Source organism: Coregonus clupeaformis, chromosome 6, assembly GCF_020615455.1.
Source record: "Coregonus clupeaformis isolate EN_2021a chromosome 6, ASM2061545v1, whole genome shotgun sequence".
In the NCBI taxonomy this organism is placed as follows: Eukaryota; Metazoa; Chordata; class Actinopteri; order Salmoniformes; family Salmonidae; genus Coregonus; species Coregonus clupeaformis.
The window spans coordinates 49,357,988-49,383,742 of NC_059197.1; the positions used below are offsets into that span (position 1 = coordinate 49,357,988).

Consider the following 25,755-nt stretch of genomic DNA (forward strand, 5'->3'; position numbering starts at 1 on the left):
ATTTATTTCCATAAACAGGCGGTTTATTTGAGGCTAAGCTCTCACATTGTTGGCGATTAGTCAGGCAGCTTTCCATTCCCATCTATCTGCTACACAAACAGACAGACAGAAAATCAAAGCCGCACATGACAGTGAGACCATGGCCAGTCTACCAGTCAATAAAGTACATTATCAGCCCAGCATGGGTGTCCATGAGAGAGACTGGTGGAAATGCAGGATCAGAGCTATGCTGTCCTCACTGACACACACACACACACACAGACGACTGTGCTATGGTTTCCATGGCAACAGAGAGTCACACTTTCTTTGTGGGTCTGCCTGGCGGGTTCTCATCCAATGTAAACCCAAAAGGTCACATGACCAGTGTTTGTCCGCCACCATAAGAGGATTAGAGGAACTCTTTGATTTTCTAAAACCAGACTCAGACTGCCACCATGCTGTCTATAGTATAACACCTTCCCCTGCTCTGAGCTAACCATGCTGTCTATAGTATAACACCTCCCCCTGCTCTGAGCTAACCATGCCGTCTATAGTATAACACCTTCCCCTACTCTGAGCTAACCATGCTGTCTATAGTATAACACCTTCCCCTGCTCTGAGCTAACCATGCTGTCTATAGTATAACACCTCCCCCTGCTCTGAGCTAACCATGCTGTCTATAGTATAACACCTCCCCCTGCTCTGAGCTAACCATGCTGTCTATAGTATAACACCTTCCCCTGCTCTGAGCTAACCATGCTGTCTATAGTATAACACCTCCCCCTGCTCTGAGCTAACCATGCTGTCTATAGTATAACACCTCCCCCTGCTCTGAGCTAACCATGCTGCCTATAGTATAACACCTCCCCCTGCTCTGAGCTAACCATGCTGTCTATAGTATAACACCTCCCCCTGCTCTGAGCTAACCATGCTGTCTATAGTATAACACCTTCCCCTGCTCTGAGCTAACCATGCTGTCTATAGTATAACACCTCCCCTGCTCTGAGCTAACCATGCTGTCTATAGTATAACACCTCCCCTGCTCTGAGCTAACCATGCTGCCTATAGTATAACACCTCCCCCCTGCTCTGAGCTAACCATGCTGTCTATAGTATAACACCTCCCCCTGCTCTGAGCTAACCATGCTGTCTATAGTATAACACCTTCCCCTGCTCTGAGCTAACCATGCTGTCTATAGTATAACACCTCCCCCTGCTCTGAGCTAACCATGCTGTCTATAGTATAACACCTCCCCCTGCTCTGAGCTAACCATGCTGCCTATAGTATAACACCTCCCCCTGCTCTGAGCTAACCATGCTGTCTATAGTATAACACCTCCCCCTGCTCTGAGCTAACCATGCTGTCTATAGTATAACACCTCCCCCTGCTCTGAGCTAACCATGCTGTCTATAGTATAACACCTCCCCTGCTCTGAGCTAACCATGCTGTCTATAGTATAACACCTCCCCCAGCTCTGAGCTAACCATGCTGTCTATAGTATAACACCTCCCCCTGCTCTGAGCTAACCATGTTGTCTATAGTATAACACCTCCCCCTGCTCTGAGCTAACCATGCTGTCTATAGTATAACTCCTCCCCTGCCCTGAGCTAACCTCTGTCACACACATAGATGGAACACTTATGTGAGAATGCTGTTCATTGACTACAGCTCAGCGTTCAACACCATAGTGCCCTCCAAGCTCATCACTAAGCTCAAGACCCTGTGACTGAACCCCTCCCTCTGCAACTGGATCCTGGACATGCTGATGGGCCGAGGGTAGGCAACAACACATCCGCCATGCTGACCCTCAACACAGGGGGTCCCTTAGGGGTGCGTGCTTAGTCCCCTCCTGTACTCCCTGTTCACCCACGACCAACACCATCATCAAGTTCGCTGATGACACAACGGTGGTAGGACTGATCACAGACGACGAGGCAGCCTATAGGGAGGAGGTCAGAGACCTGGCAGTATGGTGCCAGGACAACAACCTCTCCGTCAACGTCAGCAAGACAAAGGAGCTAGTCGTGGAAACTACACCCATTCTACCTCAATTACCTCGTACCCCTGCACATCGACTTGGTACTGGTACCCTGTGTATATAGCCAAGTTATCGTTACTCACTGTGTATTTATTCCTCGTGTTTTTATTTAATTTAAATTTCTCTCCATTGTTGGCAAGGGCCCGCAAGAAAGCATTTCACTGTTAGTCTACACTTGTTGTTTACGAAGCATGTGACATAACATTTTATTTGAGATGGCTACTAGGTGTGCTCATGGTACTGTATATCTGCCATGAAAGGATGAGGTATTAGCTATTCAATTCTACTAGGAGATACGGAACATTACATGTAAATTTGAGGCTTAATTCTGCAGAAAGACATGCTATCTGGCTAAAGTCTGTTGCAATGCTATCAGAAGTATCTAGAAGCCAAGGTCTTGAACTTCTGGCTTTGACAATCACCCCCCAAAAACGATTCATTCAGACGGTGTCAGTCAGTCTTGACTCAGACCAGGCCTGCAGTGTGTGTCAAGCCTGGCTGATCTCTTTGTGGGCGGTAGAAATGACCTCTGATCACTAGGCTCTGAGGTGACAAGGGTTACCGTGGCCTGCTGGGAGTGCTGTCCCTAAAGGGGGCGCGGGGGTCAGGCCCAGGGTTTGATCCATACGCTCCAACAAAAGAACCAGGATGTGTCAGAACAAAGGCCACTTCCTGCAGGAGAGGCTCAGAGATCTGGAAAATCGCCCCGGTAACGACGACCCCAGAGCTCTACCACACACCTCCTCAGACCTCCCATCATGCATCTTGGTGGTTGGTTCTCTCCCCTTCATGTCCCCTGCCAAGATAATCACTTGATTCAGCACTACTCTGTGACTGAAACGCCATGTTTCTGCCCTCATTGTTGCGCTTCCCTCTCTGCCTGCAATGTGAGAAACATTCCATTATCACCAGGAGATCCAGCGTCTTTGAAGTGGCAAATATATGATTAAATCATGGTAGAAGAGTTCCCTCCTCAAGACGGGAGGGTTAACCCCTGAGAATGAGTTGGGCTCAGGACGCAAATATAATATAATAGTGACTGAGCCAGGTTAAGGTATGAAGACCTAAAATACCAATGATCTCACTGTCATCATCATCATAACGTTACACCCGGTCAGACTGTCATTGTCAGGGTAGTCATACCTATTCAGCTGGGACTTGAGGAGACAAAAGCCCCCTGACCCCTCTCTCTCTCCCAGACCACACGTCCAGCGACTGATGAAGAACAACACGGGCAGATGGGTGTGGTTCACAGTGTGGTTCACATAACATTATTAGATCTGGGATTGGAGGAGAGAGGGCCTGTGAAAGGAGGTTGGTGGTGTGTGTGTGTGTGTGTGTGTGTGTGTGTGTGTGTGTGTGTGTGTGTGTGTGTGTGTGTGTGTGTGTGTGTGTGTGTGTCAGCCAGCAGGGAGTTGTGGAGGCCAGACGGGGGTCAGTCAGACTGACACACCATGGCCTGATTCCACTGCTCTGGCCTCGACTATCTCTAGTCAGGGCCTCGGTACAGCTAGCCAGCCTGCCAGTCCCTGTCCATCCTACTGGGGAGAATACTAAAGCAATACTAGGGATGGAGATTACATTCGGTTAGCTCTATACATACCCTCTTAAAAGGTCAATATCCCCTTTTGAAAAAGTGTCTCACAAGAATAAATATAGAAACTATGTAGCAGACACAGCATTCTAAAACTTATCAAAGCATCATGCGATAGGCCTACAGCGAAACGCTCTTCTCTTAACAATCTCTAGGAAACACCTCAGTCTGACTTCCTAATCCAATCAGAGATCAGTCATTCAGCAGTCGTCCCCTCACTGACCCAGTAGTACGGAGGGAAACTAGAGAAGCAGTGGGTGAAGGGTTAACAGGGCCTCATACACAGCGGTGTGGCTGGCTGACGATATGGGTGTGTGATGACATAACAGTCTGGAGCCGAGTACACTGTAAGTACATGTCTGTCTCCACGGCAGCCTGTAGCGTGCCAGGACATGTCCCAAGTCTAGCACAGGAGGAGAGGACATGGCTGGGACTGACCCACACCCAACTAACCACAGACGTCTCTCTCTCAGGCACTCTGTGTCTAATCAAAGACATGGAGTCCCTGTCAGATTCAGGACAACACAAGGCAATGCCCTCAATGAGGAATGGAAATGGAAGAGAGCAATAAGGAATTTAGAAGTTAGAAGCAGTGAATAGTATGGGCTAGGTCTGTACTGTTTCATATCCACCATAGAGACACACTACTAACAAAAACTCAACTAGACTCATTCAGGGACTTAATAAGAAAGCAAAGAGAGTGGCCACACAAATAGTGTCATGACATCTACTGTACGTAAAGCATATGTGAGCAACCCTGGCAAACTCAGGTACAGTGTCACTGAGGCCATATTATGCAAAGGTCTATCACTCAGCGATTAGCCTCTATAGTCACTGAAGCGTAACACTATCGACTCCATGTAAATAAGTCATGATACTTATCCCAAGACAAGAGAGCAACTTACCATGGTGCCCCGTATATGCGGAATCCCTTGACTGTGACCTCAGAGTCCTGCAGGTAAGTACAGTTTGAGAGGAGGGCCTGAACATCATCAAAGTCCTCAGTTCTCAGCTTGGAGACGGAGGGAAAGCGATAGTAATCCTGCTTGACCAACTCAGCCATGAAGTCCTTGTCAAACGTCAGTTCATGGTTTCCTGCAATCACCACCTTGAATTCATAAGGTAGACTCCCTGCAGGAGAGACGGCAGGAAGAAATGTTGAATATGGATGGGATAGATAGCTTTCTGTTACTGTTGTTCAACGTAAGGCAAGTAACATGTAGACAATATTAACACTACATAGCTTTGGCCAGTAGCAGGGTTTCTGGGGATACCACTACCCCAGTTGGTGAATCAATATTCATTCACTGGAATAGAAAGTTGTCTTTGAGAGGTTAAGGGAATGGTCCATGAAAGTAAAACGCCACAAATGAAAAGATGAAGGCTTCTTGACCTCCTCAGACCACTGTGAACTGTTCTCCCCTCTTACAAAAGAGCAATAACTGCAGATGAAGACCTTAGTTACCCTGCCAACGCACATCTCAGTCAACAAAGGGGAATTTTTCAATTTTTCATTTGACCTTTTTACTTTCTTGGAGAGAGAGGTCCTTTGTCCTGGTTACCTCTTCTATTACCGCAGCAGTTCTGTATAGGGCTCAAATTGAAAGCTCAACTCCATTTTCTCTCAGCTGTAGGCTAAAATCTATTTGAAACTAAGGAGGATGGCAGTGTTTTAATGTGTGGCCTTCAAGAAAAGTTACTTCTTCCTTTCCGTGGGTTCTTAATCTCAAATGATTAATTAACAGTAGTAAATATTAAATAATGTCAAAGCAGACATTTTTATGAGGAGAATAGTTTTTGCTTAAATAAGGAAGTCCAAATTACACCAAACACTGTTGGTATAGTAACTTACAGCAAAAAAGCTTTTTAGCCAAGATAGAGGTTACTGTACAGTATGCTGAGCACGGCCGGCACGCTCATTAGGCAGGATTAGGCCTCTGGCGGCAGATTGGCGAGAGACATTTTCTGAGCTAAACTGACCAAGACTGCCAACAACAACACATAAAACCTCACATCATTCTGCCCAAAAACAATGACAATTTATCTCAACCAGTGGAAAAATGGGATTTTAAGGTGAGCACTGATGCAGCCCTGTGATAAACAGTGCCTACTTTGTCAAAGGCAGGGGCGCAAAATATTTTGCTTGTCCATTCTCACACGCCTCTCCAGGGTGGTGTCGGAGAGACGCATCGCTGCGGCGCTCCCCCACATTCCGTCAAAAAAATTATCTAACATAAATCATGTAGCAGATATAAAATCAAATGTGTCACATGCGCCGAATACAACAAGTGTAGACCTTACCGTGAAATGCTTACTTACAAGCCCTTAACCAACAATGCAGTTCAAGAAATAGAGTTAAGAAAATATTTACTAAATAGACTAAAGTAAAAAATACTGAACAATAACGAGGCTATATACATGGGGTACCGAGTCATTGTGCAGGGGTACAGGTTAGTCGAGGTAGTTTGTACATGTAGGTTGGGGTAAAGTGACTATGCATAGATATAGGATATGGTAGAAAGAGTATGTGAACTATTCTGTAGCCTACAGGCTGGAGATAAAATGTATGACAATGTAATGAAACAGACACTTTTTACATCATGCAGGTTTCTCCAATCAAATAGCCTAATCTAAATGGCGCCCAATCAAATAAATAATGTGCTGTCATGTTAACAAACAACATATCCTAAAAACAGGAAAGGTCAAAGTCAAATGGATAATATGGAATGGACAATCACAACTGTTGTCCAGGAGTTTCACCCCATTGTCATGATCAGTGACTTCAAGTTTGTATCCGTAGATTTTTTGACAAGCTGATCATAGCGATAATGAAAATACTTCTGCATTTGCCGCTATGTAAACATATCGCAAACAGGCTCACAATAACTCCTGATAAAGTTGGGTAGCTGATATTCAGAGCTTAAGTAGTAAAATTGATTAGTCACAGGAACCAGGTCTAATAAAGCCAATGCAACAGCCTGGTGGGCCTACCATTGCAGCTGACATGGTAGGGTACACCCCAGTAAGCACGAGCCAACGTCTTTTGGATGTCTTTTTTTGGTCCTGTCCGGACATCTTTTTTAGGGTGTTATACAAACGGTAGGCTTAACACATAGATGGGCATTCATACAATTAAATTTCAGGCAACACTGTAGGCTACACCTCAGTAAGCACGGACTGACACTGATGCTATTTGGACGTCTTTTTTTGGTTCAGATTTGGTGCGGTCTATACCCGTCTTAATTTCAACGTCCATGGACATTGATTTTTGGTCCGGACCAAATCTGAACCAATCATAGACGTCTATGTTTGGTTCAGATTTTGTCCGGTCTGGACCAGCCTTGATTTGGCCCAAACATAGACATCTATAAATTACATATTTTCAACTTTAATTCAGAACCGAAAATGAACCGGATTTCAACATCCGGAAAATACGTATTTTTCAATGTCCGGAAAAGACCCCTTTCAACGTCCTGGAAAATATGTATTTTAAACGTACGGAAAATACGTCTTTTAACCTTTCATTCAGAACTTAAATATAACGTCTGGAAAATATGTATTTTACACGTCTTTTCAACATGATTTTTGGTCTGGCCTAGGGCGGTAGAACGGCCCTGATGCTGAGGGTTGAGAGCAAAAAACGGCAGTGTGTGTTATTCTCTTTACCTAGCCAGTCGTTGAATTTCTTGACCTCAGAGGGTAGGCCAAGTTCAGTGAAGTCCCCAGTATGGAGCAGGACATCCCCGTATGGCATCTGGATCCCATCGGTCCTGGAGTGTGTGTCCGACATGCAGACGAAACGTGTGTGACCGGAGGGTTTAGGGGCGTCATAGGGAATGGGTTCCACCCTGTCATCGAAGACGGACAGCAGAATCAGAGTATGAGTTTGTGTCAAATTATTAAAGCAGCCCTCCATTTGAAAATGTAACCTAGGTTGTCAATGAGTCACGTGTAGCAACCTCCAATAGAACATAATATAACAAACAAAACAGCCTTCTCTAAAGATGTCTATGGAAGACCAAACTGGAATTGGCCATCCAACCTTTAAGCTAGTGCAGGTCCCTCATACAGTCTCACAGTTGCCTCATCGTTGGGAACCCTTGGAGGAGTTGCCAGACTGAGGGAGCCAGGCTGTGATTGTGAGCTCACGTGGGATTTTTTGGCTGCCAGGGCAGGCCAGCTGCCCAGCTGCGATGCATGGAATCATGCTGGCAAATTATAGATTAGGCTGCCAGTTTGAGTGAGTCGCCTAAGGTGATTTAATGCAAATCATCACAAAATCCAGGAGGTTATTCATTATTCCCTACTCCTGCCATGTGTCCATCAGATATTAATGAATTACCGTACCTATATCTCTATCACTGTTGACTTCGGTTTCTTCTGTTAATTACACTCTACACTGTCCTGTTCTAAAATTCTCCATCCAATTTGATTACTATAGCAGTGGCAGATAGCTTCAATAAACAATTAAACTGATACAACAAGGTCCACCTTGCTGTTCTACTGAGATATCTGTCCATGGTCTAAGACAAACAGACAAAGAGAGCGCAGATGTGATTTAAAGACCACTATTTAAAAAACTGTTAATCGTGGACTATGTGAAAAACACTGGTTAACAGAAATCCTGACTTCTATAAAGACGACATCTGCCTTACACCTTTGTTTTGTCTCTGCTGGAAAAGCTAGTTTTGTGTGTCAGTCAGTCAGCCACCTGCCTCCCCCTCTGACCACCCAAGGCCCACCCATCCCATCCACAGCAACACTCATTACATCCTAATGATTAGAAGTCAATAGGGAAGTTACTTAGAATTGAGCTGTGACCCAGAGGTCAAAGGAGCATTGTTAAATAGCTTATAAACCCACCTCACCTCTGACCTCCGTTAAGTTCATAACATGAAAGGTGGCCTCTGCTTCACACACTTTAACCTCACACACTGTTGGTTATTTGACGGGGCACTGAGGATAACCAAACATGTTTAAGTCATACTCCATCTATTCAAGACAAGCTATTGTGTGGTGAGAATAGAGCACACAGAAGGTATGGTGGTGGATGTTATGAGGCCAGATGTCCATATATTTACCATTTTGTTTGAACCCATTCATCAATCAATCAATCCTCTGTGCACTGTAATGGTCCTTCAGATGAACGGGATATAGATACAGTGCAGGTCTGTGGATAGATAGATACTCACATGTGGACATGGGGTGGTTGGAAGCGGCTCTGGTTGATGTTGTAGTGGGTGAAGGCCTGTGTGGGGTTGGAGCTATACTCGTCAACAGTGATGGTCACCTTGCCCTGAGAGGGGGGGGTTCTGTGAGCCATGGCTCTGCTGCTTGGGACATGGGCAGTTAGTTTACCAGGATCCAGAACCATTTTAGGGAGCAGGCATCATTCAGAACAGCCCCGTTCACTAACTCTGACCCACCGGCCCTCTGGACAACTGGCCACAATCTGTACCACCGCAAACAAAAAGAGAGGAGCACACCTCAAAATACAGTAATTGTGCAGCAGAATGATTAAAAATAATATGTTGCTGTAAATGACAGCTTTAAGTGAACCACTTGTGTTGTTCAAAAACAACATCAAGAATACGTCCAGAATTTTACCAATTATTCAACCACTAATATCAGAAGAGGCCATATACTTCCATATTTCTTGCTAATGTCTTATTAAGTGCTAATTGATTTGACATCCAGTAGATAGGATACAAAATAAGCTTGGACATTAAACCTTTAACAATGCTGTAACGTTTGTAAAAAATATATCATATCAAACAACTGCTGTATGTATTGTGTTCCAATCAAAAGGCTTGAAATAACCCAGGCCTATTTTTATTTTATTTTTACAAATGTAATAGTACTGAGTGAATTGATACAATGTAACCAAACGATGTGTAGATGCTGTATTGGCCAGATGACATAATAGTGAAGTTTGACCACACCACTTTCGTTCAAGACAATGGAAAGTGAAAATGAAAACATAAAACTACCCAGACGAATTTAACATTAGCAGGTTAGCAGAGGTACAGAGTGTAGACACACATTTACTACAAGTCAACTGTAACAAGCTGATTATCTACAAACTGAACTATAAGAGGATCATTTACATAAAAACATATTTTGGCTTCACACTGCAACATTTGGAAGAGGGGATTTTTAAATATATACACACAATTTCTACCAATCAGCCTAAAGAGACAGAAGAGACCAAATTGAACCTCTTACACCCGATACTACAAGATCGTGTTTTTCCTCATTTATAGTAGGCATATCCTGCATTACAGAACAAAATACGAACATAAACCAAGCTCTCGCATCTACAATATTACGAATAGCAACATTTACAGCCTCTGCAGAAACCTCTGTATCCGAATGCCTCGTAAATGACAAACCACCTCTAACCCACCGCTTTGTGCCTCGTTATTTTTCCCAGCGATTTTCTTGCCAAACGGGTGGCGAGTTCCGTTCCTCCGGCCGATACGTGTTCAGGGTTAGCTCTCTCTCTATGTTGTCAAAAAAGCGCTCCCATAGATAACGCAGACAATTTAGAGGTCTTGAGAGGTGGAGGTCGTGGCTAGCAGGGCAGAACCTTCGACCCTGGGAGACCCTCGGTTGGCTCTTGAGGAAATGCTACAGAAAGGCAACGAGCGAGATAGGAGCCTCGATGTGAGAAGAGAAGGGGGGTGCGAGTCTGCGAAAGGACTGCCACCGGGGTCAGAGAGCACACAGTAGGCTACAGAAGCGCAGAGCCAAGGAGGGGACTGCACCAGGACCACTGTTAGTACAATTGTAAATAGGATTAAAAGCAAGCTATTTTTTAACCATTTATATTTTTGGATAGCCTACAATTGGGCTCACATAGCCATAGACTACCTTTGACTCCATGCAATTACCTCATAGTTAGGATAATTCATTTAGTTGTAACTTATTGTAGAGGGAAAAAGTTACCTTCCTTGTTCTTACAAGTTTTTAAATGTATTTCCGTTTGACCGTACTTTCGATTCACACTTCACCACTTCATAGATAACAATATCTGCTGCTTTTCGATGTAGGTGTATGTGTGACGGTTTGTGTGTGACATTGTGAGTTTGTGTGAATCATGCAGTGTGCATAAGGATGGGTATTTCTCTAAGCCCTCATATCATGTCTCTCCATTTCTCCCTCTGTAACTGTTATCTTAGTGTGTGAGGATAGGCTGAAGGGCTTCAGTTCCATGGCAACCACACTGGTGAGTATTTCACGCCGTCTGTCCATGTCAAGTGATGGTATGCCACCGTCAATGCTCTTTTGACTAATTTGTGGTTTCGCTGAGGGGTTGTATGGCTCAGTTGAATCTGTTGATGGCGGAAAATGCTCCTGAAAATGGACAGTATAGTAATCTAGAAAATAAAGGAACAAAACCTGCTATTAAACAGAAGCAGAAAAGCCACTCTTAGCCTTGAGACCATGTTGCTTACAATTCTACTCCACGTTATATTTATTCTAAGCTATCTACATCAGTGACAGTACAGTCTCCTGTATGGGAATAGATGACCCTCAGTCGACCTCAAAAATAATAATTAAGTGAACATATCCATAATGCTAGGTAGAGAAATCAATAGGCTTGCTGCTCACAGATTGCAGTGTGGCTCTTTCAAGCAGCAGTGGTCTGTGGGTTAAGGAAAGCCCTGGCAGGTCCCAGTGAATGCAGCAGCTTGGGTTGAGCCCACCCTCTGGAGCCGTATTGACTGATTCAGCAGCTGAGATAATCAATGGAAGGAGATACAAATACCCCCCCACCCACCCACCCCCACCACACACACACACAAGCACGCACCAACAAACTGCCCATTTCTCTGCCAGCCACATGTGCACTCCTCCATTGTCCACCCCACTTCAGTTGTGAAAATCCCAAGGATCAAATAGATGGCAGTTTATGTACTCGTGTTTCTAGCTGTGTCACTTTGCTAAAAACAGCCTGTGGATATTGGTTTACTATTGACAAATGGTCAGACATTCTAGTTTCTTTACGCGGCAATTACTCCTACTTTGGGAATGATGTCACATCTTAGGAGGGAGGCAGCCATGCTTTTCTTTGGCATTTGTGACCTCACAATCACCTTTGACCCCTAAGTCAAAAACGTGTTTGTCAATTTTGACTTGTTCAATAATTAAAGAGGACAGTCCAATACAGTAGCATCATATACAACCCCACCTTCAGAGGAGGATGCAGGAAAAGACAAGCTAGCATCACTCAGAGAAATGGCATTGTTGTGAAAAGACAAGACAATACACCAAATTAAACAATTGACTCCAATGTCATGGGTCTCTAGAGACTTTGCCTGAGCAGAGTTTGTCATTTCAAACCATGACTATATATTTACTTACCTGATCAAGGAACCTCACCAATATAAACAGTATATATATCCTGTTACCAATTTAGCACATGTGAAATTAGTAATCACCCTGTGGCACACTATGTGTCATTTTATATTTGTTCAAAGACATAGACTTTCTAAGGGGGCGCCAGCCTTGTTTCCCATGTCAGCTTTGTTTCTATCCAGTAAAACAAAGTCTGAGTGAATGGGGCTTTTGATTTAAAATAGACATCAAGGAATGCTGACACATTCCCCCCACCAAATCATTGTCCATAAAACAGTATTCCTTGTCCCATTACTTTTCACTGAAATGGTACACATTTACTCTTGCTAGGGACTCTCACAATTCTTGCATGCTTGTACTAGTAGAAATTGTCTACGAACAGGGACTTCATGAGCCCCAAAAATCTGAGGGGGCACACTGTTCAAATAAACCTACCGTTAAAATGATAGACTGATCATTTATTTGTCAGTGGGCAAATGTACAAAATCAGCAGGGGATCAAATACTTTTTTCCCTCACTGTATAGTTGTTACTTGCCAACCTTGCCAGCAGGCATGCCAGCTAAGATAGTTAGACAGGCTAGCTACTCTAACTTGATAGCCTGAAATGGCTTCTTGGTAGCTAGTTATAAGGTTGGGAGATTGGGAACCTATCTGGGCTAGCTAAAGCCAACTTCATAAAATTTGCTAGGGGGCTAGTAGTATTACAGTGAAAGAATGTAAATATATCATTATTTTTTTAAACAGGGCTAATATGAGGGGGAATGTGCCCCTGTGCCCCTATGGACATGATGCCTCTGGTTACGAATGACCTTTCTTCTAACCACCTTTGCGGTGTGTGTGTATGTGTGTGTGAGAGAGAGAGCTTGCACGGACACCTCAGCATCTTTAATCCCTGTGTGTGACCTCCTGAGAAAATGAAAGTCCTTGTTTGGTAGTTTTTTTTTTCCAGAAAGCTGTTTCTTTTGTTTGATACAGCTGATGATGAATGTGATAAAGGACTGAGAGACTAAACCTGGGTGGCTAAATTAAGTATTGATCCAACCAGTGTGGCTCCCTGGCCTCGCCTCACCTTGTCCCTTTGCTGTGCATTACAAACCTGTATGCTCTCTCTTTCTGATTTGTAAAGGGGATTTGGTGTGGGGGTCTTGAACAAGCGATTACTTGGTGGTGTTGATAAGGAGGCCAGGTGATATATTTCTGTGAAGATGTCATTTAGGACTCAACCTCCTCTGATCGCCTGTCTTCGTTTGCCCCATGTCTCTCTCCATCCTGATTCAATTATTTCCCCTTCCATTTACCATCAGTGTTGTCAGGGGATGTTTATCAAAGGTAGAAGGTTAGAAGTGCATGGCCTCAATTTACCCATAGAAGGGAAGAAGAAAAAGGCCTTTCATGAGAGATTTGGTCATTATTTGTCTTTGTGATGTATATGGCTGTCCGTTTAGGTGGAAGGTTAAGGCAGAAGGTTCTGTCATAGACAGTGGAATTGGCAGTTTGTTGTACAGTGTGAGCCGACATGTACCAATTGTGGTGAAGGTCACAGAGGAGGGTCGTATGGTTGAACAAAGGTTTGTGGATGCAGTATGCGTCACTGTGAGTGAATGCACAGTATTTCCAGATAGCCCACTCACTGTCCTACTATAAATACACATGCTCTCCTCTCTGGAAAGAGCATTAATTAAATATTTACTTTTGGAATAATAAACAATTAATTTGGTCCCATCATGATTGACGTTGTACATACCGGTATCAATGAACTGACGCTGCCTGGACGTTAATCATTTTAATCTGATTGAATTCTATTCAAATTAGAGGGTGCTACACATTCAAAGCAAGTTAAAATAAGTTGAATGTATTTTTTAAGGAAATTATGAAATACATGGAATATGTACAGTGGGGAAAAAAAGTATTTAGTCAGCCACCAATTGTGCAAGTTCTCCCACTTAAAAAGATGAGAGAGGCCTGTAATTTTCATCATAGGTACACGTCAACTATGACAGACAAATTGAGAAGAAAAAAATCCAGAAAATCACATTGTAGGATTTTAATGAATTTATTTGCAAATTATGGTGGAAAATAAGTATTTGGTCACCTACAAACAAGCAAGATTTCTGGCTCTCACAGACCTGTAACTTCTTCTTTAAGAGGCTCCTCTGTCCTCCACTGTTACCTGTATTAATGGCACCTGTTTGAACTTGTTATCAGTATAAAAGACACCTGTCCACAACCTCAAACAGTCACACTCCAAACTCCACTATGGCCAAGACCAAAGAGCTGTCAAAGGACACCAGAAACAAAATTGTAGACCTGCACCAGGCTGGGAAGACTGAATCTGCAATAGGTAAGCAGCTTGGTTTGAATAAATCAACTGTGGGAGCAATTATTAGGAAATGGAAGACATACAAGACCACTGATAATCTCCCCTCGATCTGGGGCTCCACGCAAGATCTCACCCTGTGGGGTCAAAATGATCACAAGAACGATGAGCAAAAATCCCAGAACCACACGGGGGACCTAGTGAATGACCTGCAGAGAGCTGAGACCAAAGTAACAAAGCCTACCATCAGTAACACACACGCCGCCAGGGACTCAAATCTTGCAGTGCCAGACGTGTCCCCCTGCTTAAGCCGAGTACATGTCCAGGCCCGTCTGAAGTTTGCTAGAGTGCATTTGGATGATCCAGAAGAGGATTGGGAGAATGTCATATGGTCAGATGAAACCAAAATATAACTTTTTGGTAAAAACTCAACTCGTCGTGTTTGGAGGACAAAGAATGCTGAGTTGCATCCAAAGAACACCATACCTACTGTGAAGCATGGGGGTGGAAACATCATGCTTTGGGGCTGTTTTTCTGCAAAGGGACCAGGACGACTGATCCGTGTAAAGGAAAGAATGAATGGGGCCATGTATTGTGAGATTTTGAGTGAAAACCTCCTTCCATCAGCAAGGGCATTGAAGAGGAAATGTGGCTGGGTCTTTCAGCATGACAATGATCCCAAACACACCGCCCGAACAACAGAAGGAGTGGCTTCGTAGAAGCATTTCTAGGTCCTGGAGTGGCCTAGCCAGTCTCCAGATCTCAACCCCATAGAAAATCTTTGAGGGAGTTGAAAGTCCGTGTTGCTCAGTGACAGCCCCAAAACATCACTGCTCTAGAGGAGATCTGCATGGAGGAATGGGCCAAAATACCAGCAACAGTGTGTGAAAACCTTGTGAAGACTTACAGAAAACGTTTGACCTGTGTCATTGCCAACAAAGGGTATATAACAAAGTATTGAGAAACTTTTGTTATTGACCAAATACTTATTTTCCACCATAATTTGCAAATAAATTCATTAAAAATCCTACAATGTGATTTTCTGGATTTTTTTTCCTCATTTTGTCTGTCATAGTTGACATGTACCTATGATGAAAATTACAGGTCTCTCTCATCTTTTTAAGTGGGAGAACTTGCACAATTGGTGGCTGACTAAATACTTTTTTTCCCCCACTGTATACGATTAAATGGCCAGATAATGGGAACTGAGAAAGGGATGTTTTTTAAAGATGGATTAAGCTGAAAGCATTTACATATATACAAAAGCTCTCTAGAGAGCACACAGCGTAGCTTGCAGTGGGATCTGAGTGCTTCTGAGGCAATAGTCTGTTGGGTCTAGTGAAAGTACCACAGCACCCACTGGTCACACACTGGTTGAATCAACCTTGTTTCCACATAATTTCAATGAAATTACGTTGAACCCACATGGAATAGATGTTGAATTGACGTCTGTGCATACACACATGGTAGTCCCCTGTAGCTCAGTTGGTAGAGCATGGCGCTTGCAACGCCAGGGTTGTGGGTTCGTTTCCCACGGGGGGCCAGTATGAATATGTATGCACTCACTAACTGTAAGTCGCTCTGGATAAGAGCGTCTGCTAAATGACTAAAATGTAAAATGATATCATACAGTGGGGAGAACAAGTATTTGATACACTGCCGATTTTGCAGGTTTTCCTACTTACTTATTTTTATCATAGGTACACTTCAACTGTGAGAGACGGAATCTAAAACAAAAATCCAGAAAATCACATTGTATGATTTTTAAGTAATTCATTTGCATTTTATTGCATGACATAAGTATTTGATCACCTACCAACCAGTAAGAATTCGGCTCTCACAGACCTGTTAGTTTTTCTTTAAGAAGCCCTCCTGTTCTCCACTCATTACCTGTATTAACTGCACCTGTTTGAACTCAGTTACCTGTATAAAAGACACCTGTCCACACACTCAATCAAACAGACTCCAACCTCTCCACAATGGCCAAGACCAGAGAGCTATGTAAGGACATCAGGATAAAATTGTAGACCTGCACAAGGCTGGGATGGGCTACAGGACAATAGGCAAGCAGCTTGGTGAGAAGGCAACAACTGTTGGCGCAATTATTAGAAAATGGAAGAAGTTCAAGATGACGGTCAATCACCCTCGGTCTGGGGCTCCATGCAAGATCTCACCTCGTGGGGCATCAATGATCATGAGGGAAGGTGAGGGATCAGCCCAGAACTAACGGCAGGACCTGGTCAATGACCTGAAGAGAGCTGGGACCACAGTTTCAATGAAAACCATTAGTAACACACTACGCCGTCATGGATTAAAATCCTGCAGCGCACGCAAGGTCCCCCTGCTCAAGCCAAAGAAATGTCAATTAAGCTAGTTTGCAGTCTTTCCAGCTTCAGTTTGAAGTGATTGTCTTAGCTGTGATGTTAGATTGCTGCTCTGAACAACAGTGTCCTGATGAGTGAGCAAATGTTCTATGCCAGGCGAAATTGCGCCTCATTAGCTCATTGTTATGGATGTATCCATATAAATGTCACAAGAAAACAGCTTAAACAAATGCAAATGGTAGTGCAGACACATGATCTTTTGCCAGTATGCATTTGAAATCCTTTTGCATTAACACCATGGTCATTTCTCCCCAACTAAGCAATTAAAATATAAGAAAATCACATTTTGTCAAATGCTTCATAGACAACAGGTGTAGACTAACAGTGAAATGCTTACTTACGGGTTATTTTCCAACAATGCAGAGTTAAAGATAAGATAAAAATAAAATATAGAAATAGTGCCACAAGGAAAAAGAGAGAAGCTAGATTCTAGAGACATCCTACATTTTATTGATCTCCAATTGTTTCCAACATGTCCCTTGATCATGCAGTTTCCAGTGGTGTAAAGTACTTAAGTAAAAATACTTTATAGTACTACTTAAGTCGTTTTTTGGGGTATATGTACCTTACTATTTACATTTTGGACTACTTTTACTTTTACTTCACTACATTCCTAAAAGAAAATAATGTACTTTTACTCAATACATTTTCCCTGACACCCAAAGTACTTCGTTACATTTTGAATGCTTAACAGGACAGGAAAATGGTCCAATTCCCACACTTATCAAGAGAACATTCCTGGTCTTCTCTACTGCCTCTGATCTGGCGGACTCACTAAACACAAATGCTTTGTTTGTGTGCCCCTGGCTATACGTACAGTTGAAGTCAGAAGTTTACATACACTTAGGTTGGAATCATTAAAACTTGTTTTTCAACCACTCCACAAACTTCTTGTTAACAAACTATAGTTTTGGCAAGTCGGTTAGGACATCTACTTTGTGCATGACACAAGTAATTTTTCCAACAATTGTGTACAGACAGATTATTTAACTTATAATTCACTGTATCACAATTCCAGTGGGTCAGAAGTTTACATACACTAAGTTGACTATGCCTTTAAACAGGTTGGAAAATTCCAGAAAATTATGTAATGACTTTAGAAGCTACTAATAGGCTAATTGACATCATTTGAGTCCAGTATCTGATAGGCTAACTGACATCATCCAGGCTCTGTCGTAGCCGGCCGCGACCCGGGAGACCCATGGGGTGGCGCACAATTGGCCCAGCGTCGTCCAGGGTAGGGGAGGGAATGGCCGGCAGGGATGTAGCTCAGTTGGTATAGCATGGCGTTTGCAACGCCAGGGTTGTGGGTTCGATTCCCACGGGGGTCCAGTATGAAAAATAAATAATTATTATAATAATGTACCACTAACTGTAAGTCGCTCTGGATAAGAGCGTCTGCTAAATGACTAAAATGTAATGTAAATGTAATTGGAGGTGTACCTGTGGATGTATTTCAAGGGCTACCTTCAAACTCAGTGCCTCTTTGCTTGACATCATGGGAAAATCAAAATAAATCAGCCAAGACCTCAGAAAATAAATTGTAGACCTACACAAGTCTGGTTCATCCTTGGGAGCAATTTCCAAACGCCTGAAGGTACCACGTTCATCTGTACAAACAATAGTATGCAAGTATAAACACCATGGGACCACGCAGCCATCATACCGCTCAGGAAGGAGACGCGTTCTGTCCCTAGAGATGAACGTACTTTGGTGCGAAAAGTGCAAATCAATCTCAGAACAACAAGCAAATGACCTTTGTGAAGATGCTGGAGAAAACAGGTACAAAAGTATCTATATCCACAGTAAAACGAGTCCTATATCGACATAACCTGAAAGGCTGCTCAGCAAGGAAGAAGCCACTGCTCCAAAACTGCCATTAAAAAGCCAGACTACGGTTTGCAATTGCACATGGAGACAAAGATCGTACTTTTGGAGAAATGTCCTCTGGTTCGATGAAAAAATAGAACTGTTTGGCCATAATGACCATCGTTATGTTTGGAGGAAAAAGGGGGTGGCTTGCAAGCTGAACAACAGTATCCCAACCGTGAAGCACGGGGGTGGCAGCATCATGCTGTTGGGGTGCTTTGCTGCAGGAGGGACTGGTTCACTTCACAAAATAGATGGCATCATGAGGGGAAGGAAAATTATGTGGATATATTGAAGCAACTTCTCAAGACATCAGTCAGGATGTTAAAGCTTGGTCGCAAATGGGTCTTCCAATGGACAATGACCCCAAGCATACTTCCAAAGTTGTGGCAAAATGGCTTAAGGTCAACAAAGTCAAGGTATCCCACGGGGTATAAAAAAATATATATATATATATATATATATACCGTATTTTTGACTATGTCTGCGCCTTTTTTCCCATTTTTCGACCCTGCGGCTTATATAACGGTGCGGCTAATCTATGGATTTTTACAGCTAACGGCCACTAGAAGACCTCCCTAAATCTATGGATTTTACAGGTTACAGTCCACCAACTTTAACTCATGGGCTCTATGACGGTCCGGCCCCTACCTTTTAAAGCGGCGGGCTCCAGCAGGAAAAGCTGGAGGCCGGAAAAGAGTAGAGACAGGTAGCGCGCAAAAGTAAAAGTGGAACCGAGAGTGGTACGAGAGACAGAACGAGAGACAGAAGCGAGAGCAAGACAGACAGACATTACGGAGAGCGAGACAGTTTGTCTCTTTCCCGACAATCCCCTCTGTGCACGAACCCTTACATATGGTAATTAAACATTAAAACACCTGCGGCTTATAGTCCAGTGCGGCTTATATATGTACACATCATTCAATATCATTCAATTTAGCTGCTGCGGCTTATACTCCGGTGCGCCTTATAGAGCGGAAAATACGGTATATACAGTGGGGGAAAAAAGTATTTAGTCAGCCACCAATTGTGCAAGTTCTCCCACTTAAAAAGATGAGAGAGGCCTGTAATTTTCATCATAGGTACACGTCAACTATGACAGACAAAATGAGAATTTTTTTTCCAGAAAATCACATTGTAGGATTTTTTATGAATTATTTGCAAATTATGGTGGAAAATAAGTATTTGGTCAATATCAAAAGTTTCTCAATACTTTGTTATATACCCTTTGTTGGCAATGACACAGGTCAAACGTTTTCTGTAAATCTTCACAAGGTTTTCACACACTGTTGCTGGTATTTTGGCCCATTCCTCCATGCAGATTTCCTCTAGAGCAGTGATGTTTTGGGGCTGTCGCTAGGCAACACGGACTTTCAACTCCCTCCAAAGATTTTCTATGGGGTTGAGATCTGGAGACTCCAGGACCTTGAAATGCGTTTCTACGAAGCCACTCCTTCGTTGCCGGGCGGTGTGTTTGGGATCATTGTCATGCTGAAAGACCCAGCCACGTTTCATCTTCAATGCCCTTGCTGATGGAAGGAGGTTTTCACTCAAAATCTCACGATACATGGCCCCATTCATTTTCCTTTACACGGATCAGTCGTCCTGGTCCCTTTGCAGAAAAAACAGCCCCAAAGTATGATGTTTTCACTCCCATGCTTCACAGTAGGTATGGTGTTCTTTGGATGCAACTCAGCATTCTTTGTCCTCCAAACACGACAAGTTGAGTTTTTACCAAAAAGTTATATTTTGGTTTCATCTGACCATATGACTTTCTCCCAATCCTCTTCTGGATGCACTCTAGCAAACTTCAGATGGGCCTGGACATGTACTGGCTTAAGCAGGGGGGACACGTCTAGCACTGCAGGATTTGAGGTCCCTGGCGGCGTAGTGTGTTACTGATGGTAGGCTTTGTTACTTTGGTCCCAGCTCTCTGCAGGTCATTCACTAGGTCCCCCCGTGTGGTTCTGGGATTTTTGCTCACCGTTCTTGTGATCATTTTGACCCACGGGTGAGATCTTGCGTGGAGCCCCAGATCGAGGGAGATTATCAGTGGTCTTGTATGTCTTCCATTTCCTAATAATTGCTCCCACAGTTGATTTCTTCAAACCAAGCTGCTTACCTATTGCAGATTCAGTCTTCCCAGCCTGGTGCAGGTCTACAATTTTGTTTCTGGTGTCCTTTGACAGCTCTTTGGTCTTGGCCATAGTGGAGTTTGGAGTGTGACTGTTTGAGGTTGTGGACAGGTGTATTTTATACTGATAACAAGTTCAAACAGGTGCCATTAATACAGGTAACGAGTGGAGGACAGAGGAGCCTCTTAAAGAAGAAGTTACTGGTCTGTGAGAGCCAGAAATCTTGCTTGTTTGTAGGTGACCAAATACTTATTTTCCACCATAATTTGCAAATAAATTCATAAAAAATCCTACAATGTGATTTCCTGGATTTTCTTTTCTCAATTTGTCTGTCATAGTTGACGTGTACCTATGATGAAAATTACAGGCCTCTCTCATCTTTTTAAGTGGGAGAACTTGCACAATTGGTGGCTGACTAAATACTTTTTTTCCCCACTGTATATATATATATATATATATATATATATATATTGTGATGTCACGAGAGGCTACACAGCTTTCAGCGGGATTGCTCAAGTAGTGCAAGGAGACCAGGTTCAACCAAAACAAGGATTTTATTAAAGGTCTTGGGAAACTAACGAAAGTATAAACACAATTCTGTTCTCTGGTGGCTCTTTAAGGGTTAACAGTTCAGGGATGTCTCTTCCACATCCAAAATCATAACTCTCCCTCGCTCAAATAACTTTTCCCCAGTCTTACTGTATTCCACGTTGCAGCTAGTGGCCAACCCAGCAAAACGTCCTTCCAAATGTCCCACACGTATTTCCACAGGTGCATATATCCAAAGGTGAGTATTTCCCAAAGGTAAGTATCTCCAAATCCTTATATTCCTCATGGAAGTGGACGTGCAGCACTCTTGTCCTCCAGAGAGCCCAGCTTGGAGACCGTGTCTCTTCCCTTCAACAAACCTTCAGCTCATCAGCTCCTGATTGGTTTCAGCTGCGTGGGAAGATTGGCCATAGAGGGTTGGAGTTCCCGACCATACCAGCAGATGGAGCCACAGCTGTCTGGGTTTGCAGCCATCTCAGGGGGATGTAACGTCCCTCCAGGACACAGCCTCTCGTGACATCACATCCCCCTCCTCGGGACCGACGTCCTCGTCGGGGTAAAGGCAGCCGAAGAAGGCATCACGCCGGGAGAGGGCGTCCGCATTGCCGTGGTGCTTGCCAGCCCTGTGGACAACAGAAAAGTTAAACGGTTGCAAGCTCAAAAACCATCTGGTTACTCTACTGTTTGATTCCTTGTTCTTGGCCATCCACTGCAGAGGGGCGTGATCAGATACCACCATGAAACGTCGGCCCAGGAGATAGAACCGAAGGGACTCCAGGGCCCAGACTACAGCCAGACATTCTTTCTCCACCGTTGAATAGTTCTTCTCTCTTGGAAGTAACTTTCTGCTTAGGTAGAGAATGGGATGTTCTTCACCGTCATGTGCCTGGGTGAGGACAGCACCCAGACCCACCTCCGAAGCATCCGCTTGGACAATGAATTCCTTCTTGAAGTCTGGTGCCACCAGGATCGGACTGGAGCAGAGTGCTCGCTTCAGGTTGAGGAAAGCCGCCTCCGCCGCAGAGGGTTCCACTTCACCATTCGTGAGTGGCGTTTGGTCGTCAGCTCCGTCAACGGTGCAGCTATGGTAGCAAAATCTGCAATAAAGCGTCTATAGTAGCCAGCGAGGCCCAAAATGACCTTACTTGCTTCTTGTTGATGGGCTGCGGCCAGTCTGTATGGCCCGTAGTTTGGCTTCCTGTGGTTTGACCAACCCCCCGCCCAATGGTGTACCCCAGGTAGTTTGTCTCACTGAAGGCCACCTTGCACTTCTTCGGGTTTGCCGTGAGCCCTGCTTCCCTGAGCCGAATCCAGCACCGCTTGTACCCGGGGTAGGTGGCTGGCCCAATCCTGACTTTGTATAACAACATCATCCAAATAAGCCGCTGCGTGCACTCTTGTGGGGCGCAAGGACTCGATCCATCAGGCGTTGGAACGTGGCAGGTGCCCGTGGAGACCAAACGGAAGTCGGGTATACTGGTAGAGCCCCTCCGGGGTGGCAAAGGCTGTCTCTCCTTAGACGCCGGGGTCAAGGGCACCTGCCAGTAGCCTTTTGTGAGATCAAGAGTGGTTAGGAAACGAGCATGCCCCAAGGAGTCTATTAAATCATCGACACGAGGCATTGGGTATGCATCAAATTCAGACACTTCATTCAACTTCCGATAGTCATTACAAAATCGTACTGAACCGTCTGGCTTGGGAACTAGTACGATGGGACTTGCCCAGGCACTGTGGGACTCTTCGATTACTCCCAACTCCCGCATCTTCCCTTACCTCCTTCTGTATAACCACTTTACGAGCCTCTGGCACGCGGTACGGGCGCTGGTTTACCGTTCGGCCAGGCATGGTGCGGATCTCATGTTGGACCACCTCTGTGTGACCGGGAAGGGAGGAGAAGACATCCTGGTTCTGCTCCACGAGTTCCAGGGGCCATCTGTCGTTGATGTGGGGACAGATTTGGACCCAGCTGAACCTCTTCTCGCGCCGGTTCCTGGGTCTCTGTGGGGGGTAGAGAGCTGAACAGCGCCTCTCTGGCGTGCCACTTCTTTAAAAGGTTAACATGATAAATCTGCTCAGTTTTCCTTTTATCTGGTTGCCTCACCTTGTAGTTTACTTCTCCCATGCGTTCCAATGACCTCATATGGTCCTTGCCAGGTTGCCAGGAATTTGCACTCAACGGTTGGCACCAGGACCAGCACTCTGTCCCGGCTTAAACTCCTGGGTTGAGCAGATCTGTTGTAGGAGGCTTGCTGTTGCCGCTGACTGGCCTCCAGGTGTTCCCGCATCATGGGATAGATGGCCTTCATTCTCTCCCTCATAGCCCCTACATGGTCGATCAGTGTCCGCTGTTGGCATGGCTGCTCCTCCCAGGCCTCCTTGGCGATGTCGAGCAGTCCTCTGGGTCTGTAGGAAAGCAAGAGCTCAAAGGGTGAAAAACCAGTAGAAGACTGAGGTACCTCTCTCACCGCAAATAATATGTATGGTAACAGCTGATCCCAGTTGCGCCCATCTTCCCCTACCGCTTTCGCAGCATGGATTTTAGTGTTTTGTTAAAACGTTCGACTAGGCCATCTGTCTGGGGGTGGTAGACCGAGGTTCTCAGCTGTTTGATTTTCAGTAAAGCACAGAGTTCTTTCATCACCCTGGACATGAATGGAGTCCCTTGGTCCGTCAATATCTCTTTTTGGGATTCCCAGACTAGTTGAGAGACGGAACAGCTCCTTGGCGATTTGTCTGGATGTAGCCTTCCTCAGCGGAATGGCCTCCGGGTACCGGGACGCATAGTCCAGAATGACCAGAATGTATTGATGTCCCCTGGCACTTTTCGGTAAGGGCCCGACTATGTCTAATCCAATCCCTCTCAAAAGGAGTTTCGATAATGGGCAAGGGAATGAGCGGGTTTCTATATGTGGGCTTTGGCGCAACCTGCTGACACTCAGGGCAACTACGGCAGTAGTTCTCTATCTCTTTGTGTACTCCTGGCCAAAAGAAACGTTGCATGATTCTTTCCTTAGTCTTCTCTACCCCCAAGTGGGCCCCCTAGCGGGTGTGTGTGGGCTAGGTTGAGTACTGTGGCCCGATAGGGCTGTGTAGCACGAGGAGCTGTTCATGCACTTCCTCATTTTTCTTGACTATCTGATATACTAACTCCGGTTTACTGCGAAATGGGGGTAAGTAGGGGTTGTCTTATCACCTAACACTACACCTTCTAATACCTGCACATTTCTTAAGGCATTTGCAAGAGTAGGATCTTGTAATTGAGCCGTACCATACTGGCCTGTGAGAGGGGGAAGCTCTTGGGTGCCTGGGACGTCTTCTTCACTGGAGAACGGAGCACTTTCCTGGGCTGCGTTCTCTTCTCCCGTATCCGGACCAGTCTCGGTGTCGGTCTGGGCACCTGCCATCCCTATCAGAGCTCCGGGCGGGAGTGAGTAACTCGGAGGATTGCACCGGAGCCTTCCCAGGATGAGTCTTGCCTCTCCGTTTCCGAGGTACTCGGGTTATCCTCTCCTGAGACTCTCTCCAGAGTGGGTAAAAGGCTGGGCAGTCTCGTCCAATTAGGGACAGGGACGGGGAGGGAATCAACCACCCCCGCCGTCGTGTGTATGGTTCCCCGTGTGCTGGTCATTGTAAGTTCAGTAATGGGGTATTCTCTGGTGTCCCCATGGACACAGGAAACTGGGAGGACTTTCCCCGGGTCAGACACGTTGGGCCCACCAAATCCTTACGCACCAGGGTGGCCCGGCTACCAGAATCCAGTAAGGCCTCCACATCATGGTGATTCACAGTTACCGGGCAGGTGGGGGGTCGATCTGGGCCGCCATCTACGACTCCCAAGAGCGAGGCAAAACGATGTGTGGGTGCTGAGCTGGAGGACTCCGCAGTGGGCATAGGTTCATCGGCTGGTTTCCCACACTGCCAGGAGATATGTCCCATCTCCCCCACACCGGTAACACTGTCGAGGTTCCCCATCCTGGTGTACTCTTCTTGGACCCGCCTGGTTTCTGGCTCCCCCTGGAGCCGGGATAAGTCCTGACGTGGCTGGGTTCGAGACCTTGGGGGTCCTTTGGACGGGTTCTTCCCATTTGTGGTGGGGCCGCACTCCTGGGGTCTTTTCGGGAAGCATTCAGCATCTCCGCTGTGGCCTGGTACTTTTCCACAGCTTCCACGGTCAGATCAGCCGTGGTCAAGGCCTGTTGACTGATGAACCGTTTTGCCTCATAAGGCAGGGCGCGTGAGGTAACGATCCACCACAACGGCCTCCACCACCGCCGCTGCTGTATTCCTCTGCGGATCCAGCCATTTCCTTGCGATTCGGACAAGTTCATGCATCTGCGCCCGAGGAGGTTGGTCTGGTTGGAAGGTCCAACTGTGAAAGCGCTGGGCCATACCAAACTTTGTGAGTCCATATCTGCGAGGATCTCAGACTTCAGGGCATCATAGTCAGTAACCTGGTCCAGGGCCCAGGTCCGGACAGCATTCAGCGCTTCCCGGTTAGAAAGGGGGCTAACAGACCAACCCACTGTTG

The 25,755-nt window shown here is 45.1% G+C and overlaps 1 pseudogene; it reads right to left on the reverse strand.

The window, feature by feature from the left end:
• LOC123491055 overlaps window positions 1-10,302 on the reverse strand; it is a 28,506-nt pseudogene extending 18,204 nt beyond the window's left edge.
• Between the last annotated feature and the right edge of the window lie 15,453 nt (window positions 10,303-25,755).